This window comes from Ailuropoda melanoleuca, chromosome X, assembly GCF_002007445.2.
Source record: "Ailuropoda melanoleuca isolate Jingjing chromosome X, ASM200744v2, whole genome shotgun sequence".
Lineage (NCBI taxonomy): Eukaryota > Metazoa > Chordata > Mammalia > Carnivora > Ursidae > Ailuropoda > Ailuropoda melanoleuca.
In genome coordinates this window covers 32,708,020-32,729,939 of record NC_048238.1, presented here as the reverse complement: position 1 = coordinate 32,729,939, position 21,920 = coordinate 32,708,020, and the positions used below count along the sequence as shown (strand labels likewise).

Here is a 21,920-nt window from a genome sequence, read left to right as displayed (position 1 = left end):
CCAGAGTCTTTGCTGGGGTGGGGGGAGATAAAAACAGGAAAGGATCGAGCTAGAACTTCCTAGATTATGTCCAGAAGCTGGTTTGCAGTAAGCGTGGCCAACCTGACTGGGAAAGAGGCAGGATGTTAAGCTGGGTCATGGACACGGTGCTGCACAGTTCTTTTGAATAAACCTTTCATCTACTCCAGGGAATAAAAATAAGACTAAGTGTTCAAAGCAATCTTGGTTGAGGGGTGCCTGGGTGGCTCAGTCAGTTGAGCATCTGACTCTTGATTTCGGCTCAGGTCATGATCTCGGGGTCGTGAGATCCAGCCCCGCGTTGAGCCCGGAGTCGGGCTCAGGGCAGTCTCCTTGGGATTCTCTTCCTCTGTCCCTTCCCCTGCTCATGCACACGTGCATTCTCTCCCTCCCTCCCTCAATAAAATCTTTATTAAACCAAGATTGTCTTATTTTGTAAAGTTTGCAGTTTTACTTCTCATTTCAGCACTTATACATTGAATAATGAGGAGTCTTTTTCTTCCTTCTTCCCGTGTACTGGAAAGGCTTCCCATAAACTTGGAAGAACCATGCCAAGTTTTGTAGGTTCCTTTGATGGGAACTCAGTTCATTACATCCTTACTCCCAATCCCTGCCACCTTCCCTCCCTCCATCTCTGTATCCCCTTGTCCCAGCGGGGACTTGCTCTTCAGGTGTCACAAGGCTGCACGACTCCACTGTGTGGGGAAATTGGCCTCACAGGCTATATATACACAAGCATGCATTTCCCAATTTCTTGTTAATTTTGTAGAAAAGTGAATAAGTCAGGCAACTTGCTTTTTCCTCTATGTTGGCAAACTATAGCTTTTGTAAGTGAAATTTGATTGCAACACGGCCCCACTCATTGATTTGCGTGCGGTCCATGTCTGCTTTTGGGCTCCAGTGGTACAGTTGAATAGTCAGGACAGAGACCATCCAGCCCTGGGCAGCCTAAAATACTACCTGGCCCCTTACCAAAAAAGGTTTGTCCCCTGCCCTCGTCTATCACATCCTTTCGGGTACTTGCTAAATTACAAATTAAATCATGGTGATGTCGGCAGGCAGGATCCAAGGAGTCAGAGCAGGGTCCCTGAGGACCAGCCTGGAGGGTCCCTGTCTGCACACAGGACAGAAATCAGATGCAAGCCAGAAGGAGGTGGAAGTAGGTAGAGTGGATCGAAGGTATAGAGAGCATGCAGGTCAAGAGAGTCCAGGGAAACTCGGAAAGGAGAGAGTGTCTCGCCTTTGGTTCAGGGGCTGGGGATTTTATTGAGGATCGTGGTCTGGTGTCCATGTCCTCTCAGGCATCCAGGAACCAGTTAGAACAAAGGTGAGGACCCACGTGTTAGTCCTTGGAGCCAGGGGGCCTTGGTGTCCAGAGGCCTAGTGTCACTGGTCTGGAATGTGCATATGATGACATCCTCTGGTCATTCTCACCTGGTCCTTCCTTAGATGTCATCTGTTTGAAAGGAGTCATTAACTCCTTATCTCTTTCAAGGAGGGCGTACACTGTTTGCATTATAAGGCGTGTGTAAAGTGGGAATGCAAGCGTAGAAACAGGAGAAGGAGCAAAAAGCAGATTGTTATGGAGTTCTTCAGTTTGCCTATCTCCGTTGGAGAAGATATTTGGTATCCGGGTGTTTATACATGACCCCCCACAGCATATTTACTTTGGCATTCTCACCAGAGCCTTCAAGGAAAGTTTTGATTGACCTAGGTGATTCAGTTAGAATAATAAAAATACGTATTTCTGTCCTGACCAATTCCATCACCTTATGGAGGGATGCTTCAGGAGAACTGTAGTAAAATACTTGGTGTTATAGTAACCCAGGAGTTCAAATTTTCTTTCCTCATTTAGCCAGATTCATCTTCTATTACTTTCCTGTTACCAATTGCCATCGCAGTTCCTGATGGGACCTCCTGGCGTGTGGTTGAGGGGACCACATTCCCAAGGCTCTTGCCAAGGGCTGACTCACAGGGCTGGAACTTTCTTTTTTTCCCTCTTTGTATTTTTTTATTTTTTTAATTATTTTGTAATATATTTTTTTATTATGTTAGTCACCATACAGTACATCCCTGGTTTTTGATGTAAAGTTCCATAATAAATTGAGGTATCATTGGGGCGCCTGGGTGGCTCAGTCAGGCATCTGACTCTTGGTTTCAGCTCAGGTCATGATCTCAGGGTTCTGAGATCAAGCCCCGCATTGGGCTCCACACTCAGTGCAGAGTCTGAGACTCTCTCCCTCAGCTCCTCCCCCACTCGCTCATCTTCTCTCTCTAAAATAAATAAAATCTTTAAAATAAAAAATAAAAAAATGAGGTGTCACTGACCTATAACATTAGTTATACTTGTACAACATCATGAGTCAATATTTATATATATTACAAAACGATCATCACAGTATTCCAGTTAACATCTGTCTGTCACAACCTAGATATTTTTTTATGAGAACTTTCAAGCTCCACTCTCCTAGCTACTTTCAAATAGATGATACAGTATCATTAACTACAGTCACCATGCTGTGCATTACGTGCTCAGGACTTATAACTTGAAGCTCGTACCTTTTGGCCCTCTTCCCCCACTTTGCCCATCTTCCCACCCCTGCCTTACAAAAACACCAGTCTGTTTGCTTTATTAGATCACTTTTTGTATTTTCTCTTCTTTTTCAGTTTTTGTAGATTCCACATGTAAGTAAGAACACATGGTATTTATTTTTCTGTCTGATTTCACTAAGTGTAATGACCTCAAGGACCATCTGTGCTGTTGGAAATGGGAAGATCTCATTCTTTTCTAGGACTTAGTAATATTCCATTGTGTATATATACCACATTTTCTTTAGCCATTCATCCATCGATGGAAAATTAGGTTGTTTCCAGGTCTTGGATATTATGGATATCCAAGATATAATTGGATATAAATAATGCTGTGGTGAACATGGAGGTGCAGATGTCGTTTGATAGTGTTTTTGTTGTCTTCAGATAAATACCCAGAAGTGGAATTGATGGATCAGATGGTAGTTCTATTCTTAGCTTTTTGAGGAGCCTCCATACTGTTTTCCACAGCGGCTGTACCACATTCCCACCAACAGTGCACAAGGGTTCCCTTTCCTCCACATCCTCACCAGCACTTGTTGTTTCTTGTGTGTGTGGTTTTTTTTTTTTATTTTGGCCATTCTGACAGGTGTGAGGTGATACCTCATCGTGGTTTTGATTTGCATTTCCCTGAGGATGAGTCATGTTGAGCATCTCTTGATATACCTGTTGGCCATCTGGATGTTTTCCTTAGAAAAACATCTGTTCATGCCTTCTACCCATTTTTTGATTGGATTGTTTGTTGATTTGCTATTGAGTTGTATGAGCTCTTTATATATTTTGGCTATTGACCCCAAACTGATAAGTGATTTGTAAATATTTTCTCTCATTCAGTAAGTTACATGTTGATTTCATTGATGGATTCCTTTGCTGTGCAGAGCTTTTTAGTTTGATGTACTCTCACTTGTTTATTTTAGTTTTTGTTTCCTTTTTAAAAATTTTAATTGTAGTATAATTAACATATGGTGTTGTGTTAGTTTTAGGTGTACAATATAGTGATTTAACAATTATATACGTTACTCAATTCTCATCCAGGTAAGCGTATCCTTTAATCCCCATCAACTATCTCACACGTCCCCTCCCACCCACCTTCCCCCTGGTAACCATCAGTTCTCTATAGTTAGGTGTCTGTTTCTTGGTTTGTCTCTTTTTTTTCTTTGTTTTGTTTCTTAAATTCCACATATAAGTGAAATCCTATGGTATTCGTCACTCTCTGACTTACTTCACCTAGAGCATTATACCCTCTAGATCCATCCATGTTGTTGCAAATGGCAAGATTCCATATTTTTTTATGGCTGAGTAATACTCGTGTGTGTGTGTGTGTGTGTGTGTGTATCACATCTTCATTTTCCATTCATGTATTGATGGACACTTGGTTTGCTTCCAGAGTTTGGCCATCGTGTATAATGCTGCACTAAACACGGGGGTGCATATATCTTTTCCAATTAGTGTTTTCATATTCCTTGGGTAAATACATACTAGTGGAATTACTGGATTGTATGGTAATTCTATTTTTAATTTTTCAAGAAAATACTGTTTTCCACAGTGGCTGCACCAGTTTGCATCACCACCAACAGCGCACAAGGGTTCCTTTTTCTCCACATCCTTGCCAAACACTTTTTCTTTTTTGTGTTTTTTATTTTAGCCATTCTGAGAGGTATAAGGTGATATCTCATTGTGGTTTTAATTTGCACTTTGCAGATGAATGATGTTGAGCATCTTTTCATGTGTCTCTTGGCCATCTGTATGTCTTCTTTGGAAAAATTTCTGTTCATCTCTTCTGCCCATTTTTTAATTGGATTATTTGGTTTTTTGGGTGTTGTTCTATAAGTTCTTTACGTATTTTGGCTACTAACCCTGTATTGGCTATGTCATTTGCAAATGACATTATGTAGGTTGCCTTTTAGTTTTGTTGATGGTTTCCTTTGCTGTGCAGAAGCAGCTTTTTATTTTGGTGTAGTCCCAATAGTTTATTATTGCTTTTTTTTTAAATTTTCCCTTGTGTCAGGAGACATATCTAGAAAGATAGTGTTATGGCCAGTGTTAGAGAAATTACTGCCTGTGTTCTCCTCTAGGATTTTTATGGTTTCAGGTCTCACATTTAGGTCCTTAATCCATTTTGAGTTTACTTTTGTGTATGGTGTAAGAAAGTGGTCCAGTTTCATTCTTTTGCATGTAGCTGTCCAGTTTCCCCAGCACCACTTGAAGAAACTGTTTTTGCATTGCACAGTCTTGCCTCCTTTGTCAAAGATTAATTGATCATATAGTTGTGGGTTTATTTCTGGGCTCTCTATTCTGTTCCACCAATTTATGTGTTTGTTTTTGTGCCAGCACCATCCTGTTTAGGTTACTATAGCTTTTTAGTATATCTTGAAATCTGGAATTGTGATACCACCAGTTTTGTTCTTTTTCAAGATTGCTTTGGCTATTTAGGGTCTTTTGTGGTTCCATACAAATTTTAGGATTGTTCTAGTTCTGTGAACTAGTTCTGGTGTTTGTATTTTGATAGAAATTGCTCTGTGAACTAGTTCTGGTGTTTGTATTTTGATAGAAATTGCACTAAATCTGTAGATTGCTTTGGGTAGTATAGACATTTTAATGATATTTCTTCTCCCAGTCTGTGAGCATGGAATATTTTTGCATTTCATTGTGTTATCTTTTATTTCTTTCATCAGTGTTCTATAGCTTTCAGAATACACATCTTTCACCACCTTGGTTAAGTTGATTCCTAGGTATTTTACTGTTTTTGATGAAATTATAAGTGGGACTCTTTTCTTAATTTCTCTTTCTGCTACTTTATTATTAGTGTGTAGAAATACAATGGATTTCTGTACTGATTTTGTTTCTTGTGATCTTACTGAATTCATTTATTCTAGTAGATCTTCGGTGGAGCCTTTAGGTTTTCTATATGTAGTGTCATGTCATTTGTAAATAGTGAAAATTTTACCTTTTCCTTACTAATTTGGATGCCTTTTATTTCTTTTTGTTGCCTGATTGCTGTGGCTAGGACTTCAATACTAATAAAAGGGGTAAGAGTGGACATCCTTGTCTTGTTGCTGACTTTAGGGGACAAGCTTTCAGTGTTTCACCATTGAGTATGATGTTAGTTGTGGGGGTTTCATATGTGGACTTTATTATATTGAGGTATGTTCCCTCTAAACCTATTTGTGGAGGCTTTTTTTTTTTAATCATGAATTGATATTGTACTTTGTCAAATGCTTTTTCTTCATCTGTGGAGATAATCGTACGGTTTTAATCCTTTCTCTTGTTGACATGATGTATAACACTGATTTGTGAGTATTGAACCATCCTTGCATCCCAGGACTAAATTTCACTTGATCATGGTGAATGATTTTTTTCTAATGTATCCTTGGATTTGATTTGCTAATATTTTGTTGATATTTTTTGCATCCATGTTCATCAGAGATACTGGCCCATAGTTCTCTTTTTTTGTGGTCTTTATCTGGTTTGGTATCAGGGTCATACTGGCCTAATAGAATGAATTTGGAAGCTTTCTCACCACTTTTATTTTTTGGAGTATTTTGAGAAGAATGGGTATTAACTCTTCTTTAAATGTGTGGTAGGATTCACCTATGAACCCATCTGGTCCTGGACTTTTGTTTATTGGAAAATTTTTGATTATTGATTCAATTTTATTGCTGGTAAATTGTCTGTTTTAATTTTATATTCTTGATTCACTTTCGGGAGGTTACATCTTTCTAGGAATTTATCCTTCTAGGTTGTCCAGTTTGTTGGCATATAGTTTTTCATAATATTCTCTTAATGATTATTTTTCTGCAGTTTGGTTGTTATTTCTCTGCCACAATTTTTGCTTTTGAGTCCTTGCTTTTTTTTTTTTTTTTAGTCTGGCTAAAGGTTTATAAGTTTTGTTGATCTTTTCAAAGAATCAGCTCCTGGTTTCATTGATCTGTTCTGGGGTTTTCTAGGTTGTATTTCATTTATTTCTGCTCTAATCTTTATTATTTCCTTCCTTCTACTGGTTTTGGGTTTCATTTTTTTTTCCTTTAGGTGAGGTTGTTGGAGATTTTTCTTGCTTCTTGAGGTAGGCCTGTACTGCTATCTACTTCCCTCTTAGAATAGCTTTTGCTGCATCCCTAAGACACTGGACCATTGTGTTTTCATTTTCATATGTCACCCAATATTTTGTGGTTTCCTCTTTTGATTTCTTCCTTGACCCATTTATTGTTAAGTAGCATGTCATTTAACCTCCATGTATTTGTTTCTTTCCAGATTTTTTCTTGAAGTGATTTTAAGTTACATAATGTTGTAGTCAGAACAAATGTATGGTATGACCTCGATCTTTCTGAATTTGTGAGACTTTGTTTTGTGACCTAACATGTGATCTGTTCTGGAGGAATGTTCCATGTACATTTGAAAAGAATGTGTATTCTGCTGTTTTTGGATGGAATGTTTTGAATATATCTGTTGATATGTCTGGTCCAGTGTGTCATTGAAAGCTGCTGTTTCTTTGTTGATTTTTCTGGTTGAATTAGCCATTGATGTAATGGGGTGTGAAAGCCCCCTACCATTATTGTATTCCTATCGATTACTTCCTTTATGTTTATTAATAGCTGCTTTATGTATTTGGGTGCTCCCACATTGGATGCGTAGATATTTACAATTATATCTTCTTGTTGGATTGTCCCCTTTATAATAACAGTGTCCTTCTTTGTCTTTCATTACAGTCTTTATTTCAACGTCTCTTTTGTCTGATATAAGTATTGTTACCATGGCTTGCTTTTCACTTCCATTTGCATGATAAATTTTTTTCCATCCCTTCACTTTCAATCTGCATGTGTCTTTGGGTCTGAAATGAGTCTCTAGTAGGCAGAATACAGATGGGTCTTTTTTTTTTTTATCCATTCTTACACCCTATGTCTTGATTGGAATGGTTAGTCCATTCACATTCAAAGCTAGTATTGATAGGTATGTACTTATTGCCATCTTGTTACTTGTTTTATGGCTCTTTTTGTCATTCTTCTCTGTCCCTTTCTTCCTTTGCTCTCTTCTCTCATGATAAGTTGGCTTTCTTTAGGGATGTCCTTGGGTTCCTTTCTCTATTTTTTGCATATGTTTTAATGTTTTTTTATTTGTGGTTACCACTGGGTTTAATATATAACATCTATGCATATTAAGTTGATGCTTGCTTAAGTTTGAATCCATTCTAGAAGCCCTAAATTTTTACTCTTCCTCACTCCCACCCTGTTTTAGGTATGGGGTGTCAAACTTTACATCCTTTTATTTTGTGAGTCCCTTGACCGATTTTTTTTTTTTATAGATGATTTTACCACTTCTGTGCTTACTACTTTTCTTTTTTTTTTTTTTAAAGATTTTATTTATTTATTTGACAGAGATACAGACAGCCAGCGAGAGAGGGGAACACAAGCAGGGGGAGTGGGAGAGGAAGAAGCAGGCTCATAGCAGAGGAGCCTGATGTGGGGCTCGATCCCATAACGCCAGGATCACGCCCTGAGCCGAAGGCAGACGCTTAACTGCTGTGCCACCCAGGTGCCCCTGTGCTTACTACTTTTCTTATTCCTGCTTATGGTCTTTCCTTTTCACTCAATGACTCCTCTGCAACATTTCTTGTAAGACTGGTTTAGTGGTGATGAATTCCTTTAACTTCTGTTTGTCCAGGAACCTCTTTATCTCTCCTTCTTTCTGAATGGTAGCCTCACTGGACAGAGCATCCTTGGTTGTAGGCCCTTTCAGCACTTCGAATATGTCATACCACTTTTTTCTGTCCTGCAAGGTTTCTGCTGAAAAATCAGCTGATAGCCTTATAGGGTTGTAGCCTTGTGTATAACGGTTTTCTTTTTCTCTTGCTGCTTTTAAAATTCTCTGTCACTGCTTTTTTGCCATTTTAATTACTGCATTTCTTGGTGTGGACTTCCTTGGGTTGATTTTGTTAGGGGCTCTCTGTGCCTCCTGGATCTGGATTTCTGTTTCCTTCTCCAGAGTCAGGAAGTTTTCAGCTATTATTTCTTCAAATAAATTTTATGTCCCCTTTTCTTCTGGACTCCCTGTAATGCAAATGTTATTAGGCTTGATGGTGTCGCTGAGTTCCCTTAATCTATTTTCATTTTTTTATTCTTTTTTCTCTACTATTCAGCTTGATTGCTTTTCTACCCTGTCTTCCAGATTGCTGATCTGTTCTTCTGCTTCCTCAAGTCTATTTATTCCATCTAGCATATTGTTAATTTCAGTTGAGTTCTTCATCTCTGATTCTTTTTTTATGTTTTCTTTCTCTTTGTTGAGGATCTCACTGAGGTCCTCCACTCTTTTCTTAAGGCCAGTGAGAATCTTTATGACCATTACTTAAAATGCTTTATCAGGTATTTTACTTATCTCCATTTATTTTAGTGTTCTTGCTGTGATTTTTTCCCCCCTGTTCTTTCATTTGGGACATATTCTTCTGTCTCCTTGTTTTGTGTCTGTTTATGTGTTAAAAAAGCTGGATACATCTCCTGCTCTTCCTATAGTGCCCTGCAGTGCAATGTACCCTGTTCATCAGAACCTGTTTGCCTGTTGTGGGCAGGGTTTGGTCCCTGTGTTGTCAGTGGGCCAGTCTGGGGCCCCCTTGGCCTTGAGTTGGGTCAGACCAGACATTTGCCAGAAGTGCGGCACCAGAGTACTTTCCATGCGTTGGACCCTTAGAAGCTTTCATTGGTGGGCAGCGCCTGCAGTCAGACCAGATGTGTGCTCCCAGTCCACTGCTGGGGCCCAAGTAGAACTGGTGTGTACAGTTTTCTTCCCCTCCCCTCAGGGCAGGAGACACTTTGGGGGTGGTGCTGCGCCGTGTTGGGGTTGCTTGCACACTGCTGCACTTAGGACACCACTTTGGATGGATTCCTGCTAAGGGGATGTTGGAGAATGTGGGGGGGGGGTGCAGTGCCACCAAGGTGCCAGGGCCCACTGTTAGCCAGATAGGTGAAGGGTGTTGGTACTATGCTGGTCTTGCCAGGTGTCCATGTATCTAGGTTGGAGGGGTCAAGTAGGAAATGGGGCCTTCCAGCTCTTCTGTTCTTAGAGAAATCTCTCCAAGATCTCTGCCTTTCCTGCACATGCTCTGAGATGATAAACAAATCTTTTCCCCGTATGCCCCAGGCATTTTTCAAACTGCTGCTTCCCTGCTGTATCTCAGCAGGGCTTTCTTCTGTGCTGCCTCTTTAAGGGCAGGGGCTCAGTGTCCTGTAGCCTTCAGGCTCTCCTGCATCTGAGCCCACCGATTTTTAAAGTTCTATGTGTTGAACCCCACTGTAAGAATTCGTGAAGTTAGGCCCCTGTGGTTTTGAAAGCCAGATATTAATGAGGATTTGTCTTCCCTGGGGTTCCTGGTGTGGGGTCTGTTCCTCTCCCCTCTCCATGCCCACAGTGTCCCTCCCACGGACAGTCCTGCAGGTTAGTCTGTCTCCTGATTGCGTCTCTACTTTTCCTACCCTCTTCAATGTGGCTTCGTTCCTACATTTAGCTGTGGAGAGTCTGTTACACCAATCTGTGCGTCATTGTTTGGGTTGTTTTCAAAGATATGGGTGTTATCATCTAGGTGTGTCTATAGGATGAGGTGAGCCTAGGGTCCTCCTAATCTGCCATCTTCCCCAGAACTGTTGCCTTTCTTTTGATGTCAAATCCAAACAATTCTCACCAAGACCTCTGTCAAGGAGCTTACTGCCTGGTTTTTTTTTTTCTAGAAGTTTTATGGTTTCAGGTCTTACATTTTTAAGTCTTTAATCCATTTCATTTTATTTTTGTATATGGTGTAAGACAGTAGTCCAGTTTTCCCAAGATCATTTATTGAAGAGACTGTCCTTTTCCCACTATACTGTTGGCTCCTTTGTCATAAACTTGACCATATGTATATGAGTTTATTTCTGGGCTCTGTAGTCTGCTCCATTGATTTATATGTTTTTATGCCAATACCATACTTTTTTGTGTACTATAGCTTTGTAGTATAGTTTAAAATCAGGAGGCATGATACCTTCAGCTTTGTTCTCAAAATTGCTTTGGGTTTTGTAATTCTGTACAAATTTTAGCATTGTTTGATCTATTTCTGTGAAAGATGGCTTTGGAATTTTGATAGGGATTTCATTGACTCTGTAGATTGCTTTGTATTGACATGTTATCAATATTCTTCCAGTTCACAAAGATGGAATAACTTTCCATTTGTTTGGGTGTCTTTTTCAATTTCTTTCATCAGCGTCTTACGATTTTCAGTGTATAGGTTTTCACTTCCTTGGTTAAACTCATTTCTAATTATTAGTCTTTTTGATGCACTTGTAAGTGGGATGGTTTTCTTAATTTCTCTGATAGTTTGTTATTAGTGTATAAAAGGCAAACGATTTTTGTATGTTGATTTTTGTATCCCATAACTTCACTGACTTTGTTTATTCTGACAGTATTTTGGTGGAGTCCTTAGGGTTTTCCATATATAATATGTCTCTGCAAATAGTAAGTTTTACTTCCTTTCTAATTTGGGTGGCTTTTATTTCTTTGTCTTGTCTAATTGCTCACGGTAGGACTTGCAGTACTATGTTGAATGAAAGTGATGAGAATGGGCATCCTTGTCTTGTTCCTGATCTTAGAGGAATAGCTCTCAGCTTTTCACCATTGAGTATGATGTTTGCTGTAGGCTTGTCATATATGGCCTTTATTATTTGGAGGTTTGTTTCCTCTATACCCACTTGTTGAGAGTTTTTATCATAAATCTATGTTGAATTTTGTCAAAAGCTTTTTCTTCATCTATTGAGATCATATAATTTTTATCCTTCATTTTGCATTCTGGAATAAATCCCACTTAATGGTGGTGTATGATTCTTTTAATGTATTGTTGGAATAGGCTTGCTGATGTTTTGTTGAGGATTTGTGGATCTGTGTTCATCAGGGATATTGGCCTGTAATTTTCTTTTTTTTTATGGTATCCTTATCTGGTTTTGGTATGAGGGAAATGCTAGCCTCATAAAATAAGTTTGGAAGTGTTCCCTCCTCCTTTTTTTGTGTGTTGGGGGGGAAGAGATTAAGAAAGATTTGTATTTTTCTTTGAATGTTTGGGAGAATTCACCAGTGAAGCTATGAAGTCCTGATCTTCTGTTTTTTGAGAGGTTTTCAATTACCAATTCAGTATCCTTACTATTTGGTCTGTTCAGATTTTTTGTTTCTTCATGATTGAATCTTAGAAGGCTGTATGTTTCTAGGAATTTATCCACTTCTAGGTTGTCAAATTTCTTGTTGTGTAATTTTTCATGGTAGTATCTCATTATCCTTTGTGTTTCTGTGCTATCAGTTGTAATGTTTCCTCTTTCATTTCTCATTTTGACTCTTTTTTTTCTTTGTGAGTCTAGCTACAGGTTTGTCAGTTTTATGTCATCAAGGAACCAACTCCATTCATTGATCTTTTCTAGTGTCTCTTTCATCTATTTCCACTCTGATCTTATTTATTTTTTTCTAACACTGGGCTTTGTTTTTCTTTTTCTAGATCCTTGACGTGTAAAGTTAGATTGTTTTACAGAGGTTTCTCTTGCTTCTTGAGATAGGCATTTATCACTATGGACTTCTCTCATAAGGCTGCTTTTGCTGCATCACATAATTTTTGGTATGTTGTATTTCCATTTTCATTTGTCTCAGGGTACTTTTTTGGGATTTGTTTGTTCAATAGCATGTTTAATCTTCATATATTAACGAATTTTCCAGTTTTCTTATACTTGATTTCTGATTTCATACCACTGTGGTCAGAAAAGATATTTGATATGATTTCAATCTTCTTAAATGTATTAAAACTTGTTTTATGGCCTAACATATGATCTATCCTGAAGAATGTTCCATGTGCCCTTGAGAGGAATGTATTCTGTTGCTGTTGTATGGAATATTCTATATATCTGTTAAATCCATCTGATCTAACCTGTTGTTTAAGGCCAATGTCTCCTTATTAATTTTCTGTCTGGATGATCTATGCATTCTTGTAAGTGGGTGTATTAAAGTGTCCTGTTGTACCGCTATTGATTTCTCTCTTTATTTATTATTTTTGTCTTTGAATTTTATTTCTAACCGATTTATTTTTTTATAATATTTTTATTATATTATGTTAGTCACCATACAGTACATACCTAGTTTTTGATGTAAAGCTCCATGACTCATTAGTTGCATATAATACCCAGTGCACCATGCAATACATGCCCTCCTTACTACGCATCACCAGCCTATCCCATTCCCACATCCCCCTCCACTCTGAAGCCCTCAGTTTGTCCCCCAGAGTCCATAGTCTCCCATGCTTCATTCCCCCTTCAGATTACACCCCTTTCTTTATCCCTTTCTTCTCCTACAGATCTTCCTACTTCCTATGTTCCATAAATGAGTGAAATCATATGATAATTGTCTTTCTCTGCTTGACTTATTTCACTTAGCATTATCTCCTCCAGTGCCGTCCATGTTGCAGCAAATGTTGAGAATTCGTTCTTTTTGATGGCTGAGTAATATTGCATTGTATATAGGGATCACATCTTAATCCAGTCATCTGTTGAAGGGCATCTCAGCTCCTTCCACGATTTAGCTATTGTGGACAATGCTGCTATGAACATTGGGGTGCATATGGCCCTTCTCCTCACTACGTCTGTATCTTTGGGGTAAATACCCAGTAGTGCAATGGCTGGATCATAGGGTAGCTCCATTTTTAACTTTTTAAGGGACCTCCACACTGTTTTCCAGAGTGGCTGTACCAACTTGCATTCCCACCAACAATGTAGGAGGGATCCCCTTTCTCCACATCCTCTCCAACAATTGTTGTTTCTTGCCTTGTCTATCTTTGCCATTCTAACTGGCGTAAGGTGGTATCTCAGTGTGGTTTTGATTTGAATTTCCCTGATGGCTAATGATTTTGAACATTTTTTCATGTGTCTGTTAGCCATTTGGATGTCTTCATTGGAAAAGTGTTTGTTCATATCTTCTGCCCATTTTATGATTTCTTTGTTTCTTGTATATTGAATTTGAGAAGTTCNATGCAGCTATGAACATTGGGGTGCATATGGCCCTTCTCTTTACTACGTCTGTATCTTTGGGGTAAACACCCAGTAGTGCAATGGCTGGGTCATAGGGTAGTTCAATTTTTAACTTTTTAAGGGACCTCCACACTGTTTTCCAGAGTGGCTGTACCAACTTGCATTCCCACCAACAATGTAGGAGGGATCCCCTTTCTCCACATCCTCTCCAACAATTGTTGTTTCTTGCCTTGTCTATCTTTGCCATTCTAACTGGCGTAAGGTGGTATCTCAGTGTGGTTTTGATTTGAATTTCCCTGATGGCTAATGATTTTGAACATTTTTTCATGTGTCTGTTAGCCATTTGTATGTCTTCATTGGAAAAGTGTCTGTTCATATCTTCTGCCCATTTTATGATTTGTTTATTTGTTTCTCGTGTATTGAGTTTGAGAAGTTCTTTGTAGATCTTGGATACCAGTCCTTTATCTGTAGTGTCATTTGCAAATATCTTCTCCCATTCCGTGGGCTGCCTCTTAGTTTTTTTGACCATTTCCCTGGCTGTGCAGAAGGTTTTTATCTTGATGAAGTCCCACAAGTTCGTTTTATCGNTCATTTTATCTTTTATTTCTCTTGCCTTTGGAGATGTGTCGTGAAAAAGGTTGCTCTGGCCGATGTCATAGAAGTTGTTGCCTATGTTCTCCTCTAGAATTTTGATGGATTCCTGTCTCACATTGAGGTCTTTCATCCATTTGGAGTTTATTTTTGTGTATGGTGTGAGAGAGTGGTCAAGTTTCATTCTTTTGCATGTAGCTGTCCAATTTTCCCAGCACCATTTATTGAAGAGACTGTCTTTTTTCCACCGGATGTTTTTTCCTGCTTTATCAAAGATTAGTTGCCCAAAGAGCCGAGGGTCCATTTCTGGGTTCTCTATTCTGTTCCATTGGTCGATGTGTCTGTTTTTGTGCCAGTACCATGCTGTCTTTGTGATCACAGCTTTGTAGTACAGCTCGAAATCCGGCATTGTGATGCCCCCAGCTTTGTTTTTCCTTTTCAACAATTCCTTGGCGATTCGGGGCCTTTTCTGGTTCCACACAAATTTAAGGGCTGTTTGTTCCAGTTCTTTGAAAAATGTCATTGGTATTTTGATCGCGATGGCATTGAAAGTGTAGACTTCTCTGGGTAGTATGGACATTTTAACTATGTTAATTCTTCCAATCCATGAGCATGGAATATTTTTCCATCTTTTTATGTCTTCCTCAATATCTTTCAAAAGTGATCTATAGTTTCTAGGATATAGGTCCTTTACGTCTCTGGTTAAGTTAATTCCAAGGTAACGTATGGTTTTTGGTGCTATTGTAAATGGGATGGATTCCCTAATTTCTCTTTCTTCAGTCTCGTTATTCGTGTATAGAAATGCAACTGATTTCTGAGCATTGATTTCATATCACGCCACATTACTGAATTGCTCTATAACTTCTAGTAGTTTGGGGGTGGATTCTTTTGGGTTTTCCGTATAGTGTATCATGTCATCTGCGAAGAGAGACAGTTTGACTTCTTCTTTGCCGATTTGGATACCTTTGATCCCTTTTTGTCTTCTGATTGCTGTTGCAAGGACTTCTAGTACTATGTTGAATAATAGTGGCGAGAGTGGGCATCCTTGTCGTGTTCCTGATCTTAAGGGAAAGGCTTCCAGCTTTTCCCCATTGAGAATAATGCTTGCAGTAGGCTTTTCATAGATGGCTTTTATGAGATTGAGAAATGTACCCTCTATCCCTACACTCTGAAGGGTTTTAATCAGGAAAGGATGCTATATTTTGTCAAATGCTTTTTCTGCATCTAGTGAGAGGATCATATGGTTTTTGACGCTTTTCTTGTTGATATATGATGTATCACACTGATAGATTTGCGAATGTTGAACCACCCTTGCATCCCAAGGATGAATCGNATCTTTTCTTTGCTGGGGGGGACTTCTCCTTCTCGTCATTCTGATGAAGAGAGATTGCAGGGTTGTCCAGAGCCCAAGTGTTGACTGGGACCCAGGCCGTGCGCCCTTGTTTTATAGAGATCTTAGGGATGTGGGCTTCTTCCTTAAAGAGTTTATTTATTTATTTGAGAGAGAGAGAGACAGTCAGCAAGAAAGGGAACCCAAGCAGAGGAGTGGGAGAGGAAGAAGCAGGTTCCCGGTGGAGAAGCCCGATGAAGGACTCCTTACGGAGCGTTGTGATCACACCCTAATCCGAAGACAGGTGCTTGGTGACTGCGCCACTCAGGCGCTCCGGGTTGTGGGCTTCTTGATTTTTCAGCCTGCCTTCTGGGGGAGGGGCCTGCCTGCAGGTACTCAGAAAACCCTGTTTGGGTAGAGTCTCTGTGTCCCTTGCGAGGGGGGGGGGGGATGGGCACACTGTGAGCCGGTATTTCCGGGCTTTTGTTCTCTGGCAGCTTTCCCTAGGGGTTTGCTGTGCCTCTTCTGAGAGAGCAGCAACGGCTGAATCTCAGCCTCTGTCTCAGAACGGAGGGATCGCGGCCCGTTCTCCACTGATGTTCTGGCCACTTTAACTCTGTTTCTGTTGGTGCTGCTCAACCCTGCAGCATCCCAGGCTGTGCGCCCCACACCCGGCGTCCCAGCCCTCACTTCCAGGGCCGGCGCGTCTCTGTCCTTTGTTTCCAACCCCGCCAGCCGCCCTGTGCGCACTCCGGAGTTCCATTTCAGTCTGGTCGCACCTGCGTTCCCCGGCTCACAGTCTCAGTCTGCTCTCTCGCGGGTGCCTGTCCGTGAGTCCACCCGCTCCCCCGTGCAGGTGGCTATCGTTTCCCTGGGCCCGAATGTGGTGGCTCCCTCCCCCTTCTGTTTATCTTCCGATATCTGTGTGAGGTTTCACGGCTCCCCGCTTTGTACCTCAATATTCAGTGCTGAGATGTTCATTTGTAGAGATCCAGATGTATCTTCCTGCGTCTCAGGCTGATTCCGTGGATGTTCAGGCTGGTCTGATACCTATCCAGCTCGACTTGGGACCGGCTGAAAAAGGGGTCCCCTACTTCTCTGCCATCTTAACTCCTCCTGATTTCTCTCTTTAGGTCTGTGAACATTTGACTTATATATTTAGTTGCTCCTATGTTATGTCCATAAAGATTCACAAATGTTTTATCTTCTTGTCAGATTGATCTCTTTATCATTATATGACACCCTTCTTTGTCTCTTATTAGAGTGTTTGTTTTAAAGTATTTTGTCTGGTATGTTTGCTTACCCCAGCTTTCTTTTGGTTACCATTTGCATGGAATATCTTTTCTCAACCCTTCACTTTCAGTCTCTGTGTATCCTTATAACTGAAGCGAGTCTCTTGTAGGAAGCATATACAGAGACTTATGTTTTTTTTTTTTTAAAGATTTTATTTATTTATGTGACAGAGAGACAGCCAGCGAGAGAGGGAACACAAGCAGGGGGAGTGGGAGAGGAAGAAGCAGGCTCCCAGCGGAGGAGCCCGATGTGGGACTCGATTCCAGAACAGCGGGATCACGCCCTGAGCCGAAGGCAGACGCCTAATGACTGCACTACCCAGGCACCTCTTGTTTTGTTTTTTATCCATTCAGCTACTTGCTGTCCTCTGATGGGAGAATTTAATACGTTTAAATTCATTATTGGTAGATATGTGCTTATTGTCATTTTCTTAATTTATGGCTGTTTTGTACTACCCATGTTCCTTTCTTCATCTCTCGCTCTTTCATTTTTGGTTTGATGACTTTAGCATTGTGCTTAGATTTCTTTCTCATTACGTTTTGTTACTACTTTGTGGTTATCATGAGGCTTCCATGTAACAACTTAAGTTCTAATCAACTTCAAATAGAAGTTATAAATATAAGTTTGAATGCATTCTAAAGCTCTAAATTTGTACTCTCTCCCCTTACATCTTGTTTTTAATGTCATAATGCATATCTTTTATCTTGTGTATCCCTTAATATATTTTTAGTACTCTTTAAACCTTCATACTGTCTTTATGTGATTAATCCACTAATTTTACTATATATTTACCTTTACCATTGAGTCTTTCATATGTTTTTTGTTATGAATTACTGCCCTTTCATTTCAGCTTAAAGAAATTCCTTTAACAGTTTTTGTAAGGCTGGTTTAGTGGTGATGAACTCCTTTAACTTTTGCTTGTCTATAAAAATCTTTTTCTCTCTTTCAATTCTGTATGGTAACTTTTACTGGGTAGTCTTCTTGGTTGGGATTTTTTTCCCTTCACTTTCAGCACTGAAAAATCTGAAGGGGCTCATGGGGGCTCCCTTGCACTTAACAAGATATTTCTCTTTTGCTGCTTTAAGATTCTCTCCTTGATTCTAACATTTGAAATTTTAATTATGCTGTGTCTCGATGTGTGGGTCTCTTTGGGTTTCTCTTATTTGGACTCTGTGCTTCCTGCTTCTGTATGGATGTCTTTTTCTTCCTCAGATTAGAGATGGTTTTAGCCATTACTTTATCCAATAAGTTTTCTACCTCTTTCTCTCTCTCCTCCTTCTGGGGCCCCTACAAGGTGAATGTTACTCCAATTGATGTTGTCCCATAAGTCTATTAAGCTATCTTTACTGTTTTCCTTCTTTTTTTCCTTTTTATTGCTGTGATTCTGTTCCACTGCCCTGTGTTCGAATTCACTGATCCTTTCTTCTACTTTATCTAGTCTCCTGTTGAACCACTCTTCTATATATATATTTTTTTTATCTGTGGGTTGAAGTTCTTACTGTGTTCATTCATTCTTCTCCCTACGTTTAGTGAGCATCTTTATGACCATTACTTTGAACTGCTTATCAGGTAAATTATATATCTCCATCATTTCATTGAATTTTTTTAATGGAATTGACTTACCAGTTTTTAATAATCTACTATACGCCATTGCCACATTTCCTTTTCTCTGGGTCTTTTCTCCCCAGGTATATTTAGATATAATTGACCTACATCATTGTATGAATTTAAGGTATACAGCATAATGGTTTGACTTACTGTGGTGATCATTTCACAATATATGTACGTTTAGCTGGCATCCATCAGCTCATGTATATACAATAAAATGGAAAGCAAAAAGAGAGAAAAAATTTTTTCCTTATGATGTGAACTCTCAGGTTGTACTCTCTTAACAGCTTCCATATATATCATACAGCAGTGCTAACTACACTCACCGTGTATTGAGTTTGAGAAGTTCTTTGTAGATCTTGGATACTAGTCTTTTATCTGTAGTATCATTTGCAAATATCTTCTCCCATTCCGTGGGCTGCCTCTTAGTTTTTTTGACTGTTTCCTTGGCTGTGCAGAAGCTTTTTATCTTGATGAAGTCCCACAAGTTCATTTTATCTTTTGTTTCTCTTGCCTTTGGAGATGTGTCATGAAAAAGGTTGCTTTGGCCGATGTCGTAGAGGTTGCTGCCTATGTTCTCCTCTAGGATTTTGATGGATTCCTGTCTCACATTGAGGTCTTTCATCCATTTGGAGTTTATCTTTGTGTATGGTGTGAGAGAGTGGTCAAGTTTCATTCTTTTGCATGTAGCTGTCCAATTTTCCCAGCACCATTTATTGAAGAGACTGTCTTTTTTCCACCGGATGTTTTTTCCTGCTTTATCAAAGATTAGTTGCCCAAAGAGCCGAGGGTCCATTTCTGGGTTCTCTATTCTGTTCCATTGGTCTATGTGTCTGTTTTTGTGCCAGTACCATGCTGTCTTTGTGATCACAGCTTTGTAGTATAGCTTGAAATCTGGCAACGTGATGCCCCCAGCTTTGTTTTTCCTTTTCAACAATTCCTTGGCAATTTGGGGCCTTTTCTGGTTCCACACAAATTTAAGGGCTGTTTGTTCCAGTTCTTTGAAAAATGTCATTGGTATTTTGATCGGGATGGCACTGAAAGTGTAGATTGCTCTGGGTAGCATAGAATACGCCATCCCATTATCTTATGGCCTGAAAAGTTTGTTGAAAAATCCACTAATAGTCTTATGGGATTCCCTTGTATGTAACTTTTTTTTTTTCTGTTTTAAAATTCTTGCTCTTTCACTTTTGACAATTTAGTTATGATGTGTCTCAGTACAGCCCTATTTGAGATCATTTGGGCATCTTTGATCTGGATGTCTATTTCTCTCCCCAGATTTGGGAAGCTTTCAGCCATTATTGTTTTAAATACACTTTCTTCCCCCTTCTCCCTTTTTTTCCTCCTTCTGGAATTCCCATATGTGAATATTGTTTCTTTTCATTCTGTCCCATAAGTCCTGTAGGCTTTATTCCTTCTTTTTCATCCTTTATCCTTTTTTCTCCTCTGAGTAGTTTCAAATGCTGCATCTAGCTGGTTGCTGATTTTTTTTGTTTGTTTGTTTTTCCTCTTCTGCGTGGCCAGGACTGCTTTTGATGCTCTGTATGGAATTCTTCAGTTGAGTTACTGTATGCTTTAGCTGTAGGATTTTTTAAATTTATTTTTTAAAAGATTTTATTTATTTATTTGACAAAGAGAGCACAAGCAGGGGGAGTGGCAGAGGGAGAGGGGGAGGGAGAAGCAGGCTCCCCACTGAGCAGGGAGCCCTATGTGGGACTCGATCCCAAGACCCTGGGATCATGACCTGAGCCAAAGGCAGATGCTTAACCGACTGAGCCACCCAGGTGCCCCCATTTTTTTAATTGTTTCTATTTTTTCTTTGAACTTCTTGTCTTGTTCATGCATTGCTTTCCTAATTTTGTTTAGTTGTCTACACATTCTTGTAGTTCACTAAACTTAGAATTATTCTGAATTCTCTGACAGTTCATAGATTTCCATTTCTTTAGCGTCAGTTGTTAGAACTTTATTAGTTCCCTTTGGTGGTGTCCCTGATTGGTTTCCTGTGGTGATTTTTCATGATCCTTGATTCCTTATGTTGGTATCTACACATTCGAGTAAATGATCTCTTCCAGACTTTGCAGGTTCAGTCTGGCTGAGACAGTTCCTCAGCATTCAGCTCAGTTTTGGTTTTTTAGACATGTCTGCTGGTAATGTCTTTGGGCAGGCGGGGCCTGCTATTAGGGTCTCTTTTGGGGCAAGGTAACTGCATTCTAAGGCCGGTGGTTGGGGGTGGGGTGTGTGTGCCACTACTGATAATAGCTAAGCTGCCGGCTTGCTTCCTTGTCCAAGTGAAGCTGTAGGATGGGCTTCACAGTTGCCTGAATTCCCAGGTCAGGCTTGTTAGTCAGGACTGGCTCCTATGTTCCGCGGGAGGTGGAGTTATGACTTAGCGTCCCTGCTCTGGTGGGCAGCAGGACGGAGCCCAGGGCCTGCACAGCTCCCTGTGTGCGGACCTGAATGAGGCAAGAGTGTGCACGGAATTCATGGTCAGGTGAGGCTACTGGTTTTGCTCTGCAGACAGGGAAAGTCATGGGCTGTGCCATCTGTTCAAGCGCCACTCTGAGCACGGTTGTTACATAGGCCACGCAGCATCCCTCGTGCTGTGGGAAGGTGCCCCAACGGGCAGTCTGCAGGCTGTACTCAACAGCAAGTGGGGTGACAGATTAGTGGGTGATGCATTAGTTTCCCTGCTTGGGCTCCGTGGGAGCAGCAGCTCCAAGGCCGCTAACGCTCTTCATTTTTGGTCTTGACTCAAGTCGACCCAAGCTTCAAGTTCATGTCCTAACAGGACTTCTGTATTTGCTCTGGTGGCAATCAGCTCTGCCCACCTACCTCCCAGCTTGGGAGTGGCTGGCTCTGGTGTTCTTACCAATCTTCCTTGTCGGGGCTGGGGGGGGGGTTGGAAGTATTTTCCATAGCTGGTGGGGCCATGACTCATGTTCCTGCCTGGGCAGGAATGGAAGAGTTCACTTATGGCAACTCCCAAATTTTCCCAAATAGGCTTTGTGATCCGGAGTGGCTGTGAGTCTTGATCCATCCTGGGTGGGGCCGTGAGTTAATTCCCCTGCCTGGATATAGCCGAGAAAACCGGGGCTGGTGGGGTGGGGGGGGGTTTGGTGGAGCGTGTGCACACAAAGATGGCGTCCCCATGCCTATGTTCCCTGAGAGCATCTCTGCAGGCCTCTAGATGTGTGCCAAGCCTGAAGTCTGCCCCTTTGGCCAAAGATCCAGGACAAATAAACAGGCCTCTTTCCAGAAATACTGGGGTTGTGTTTGAGTTGGCTGTCTAGTGCCCTGGGGGTGGGAGCCTGCCAATAACTGTCTGACTGTTACAGTCCCATAGGAGGACCCAGGAATGCAGGCCCTCCCAGCCACCAGAGCTAGGCCATCAAGGGGCATTTTGTGAGTGGCAGACGCAAAAATCAGAATGCCAGACGTTAAAAACTGGGGGACCAGTTTCTACAGAGCTCCACTCCGGTAGA

At 40.5% G+C, this 21,920-nt stretch overlaps 1 protein-coding gene across 8 annotated transcripts in view; it reads left to right on the top strand.

Annotated features, from left to right (window-relative positions):
• LOC100471251 (sushi repeat-containing protein SRPX) overlaps positions 1-21,920 on the top strand; it is a 199,410-nt gene that overhangs the window by 160,112 nt on the left and 17,378 nt on the right. The gene's annotated exons all lie outside the window — the stretch shown is intronic.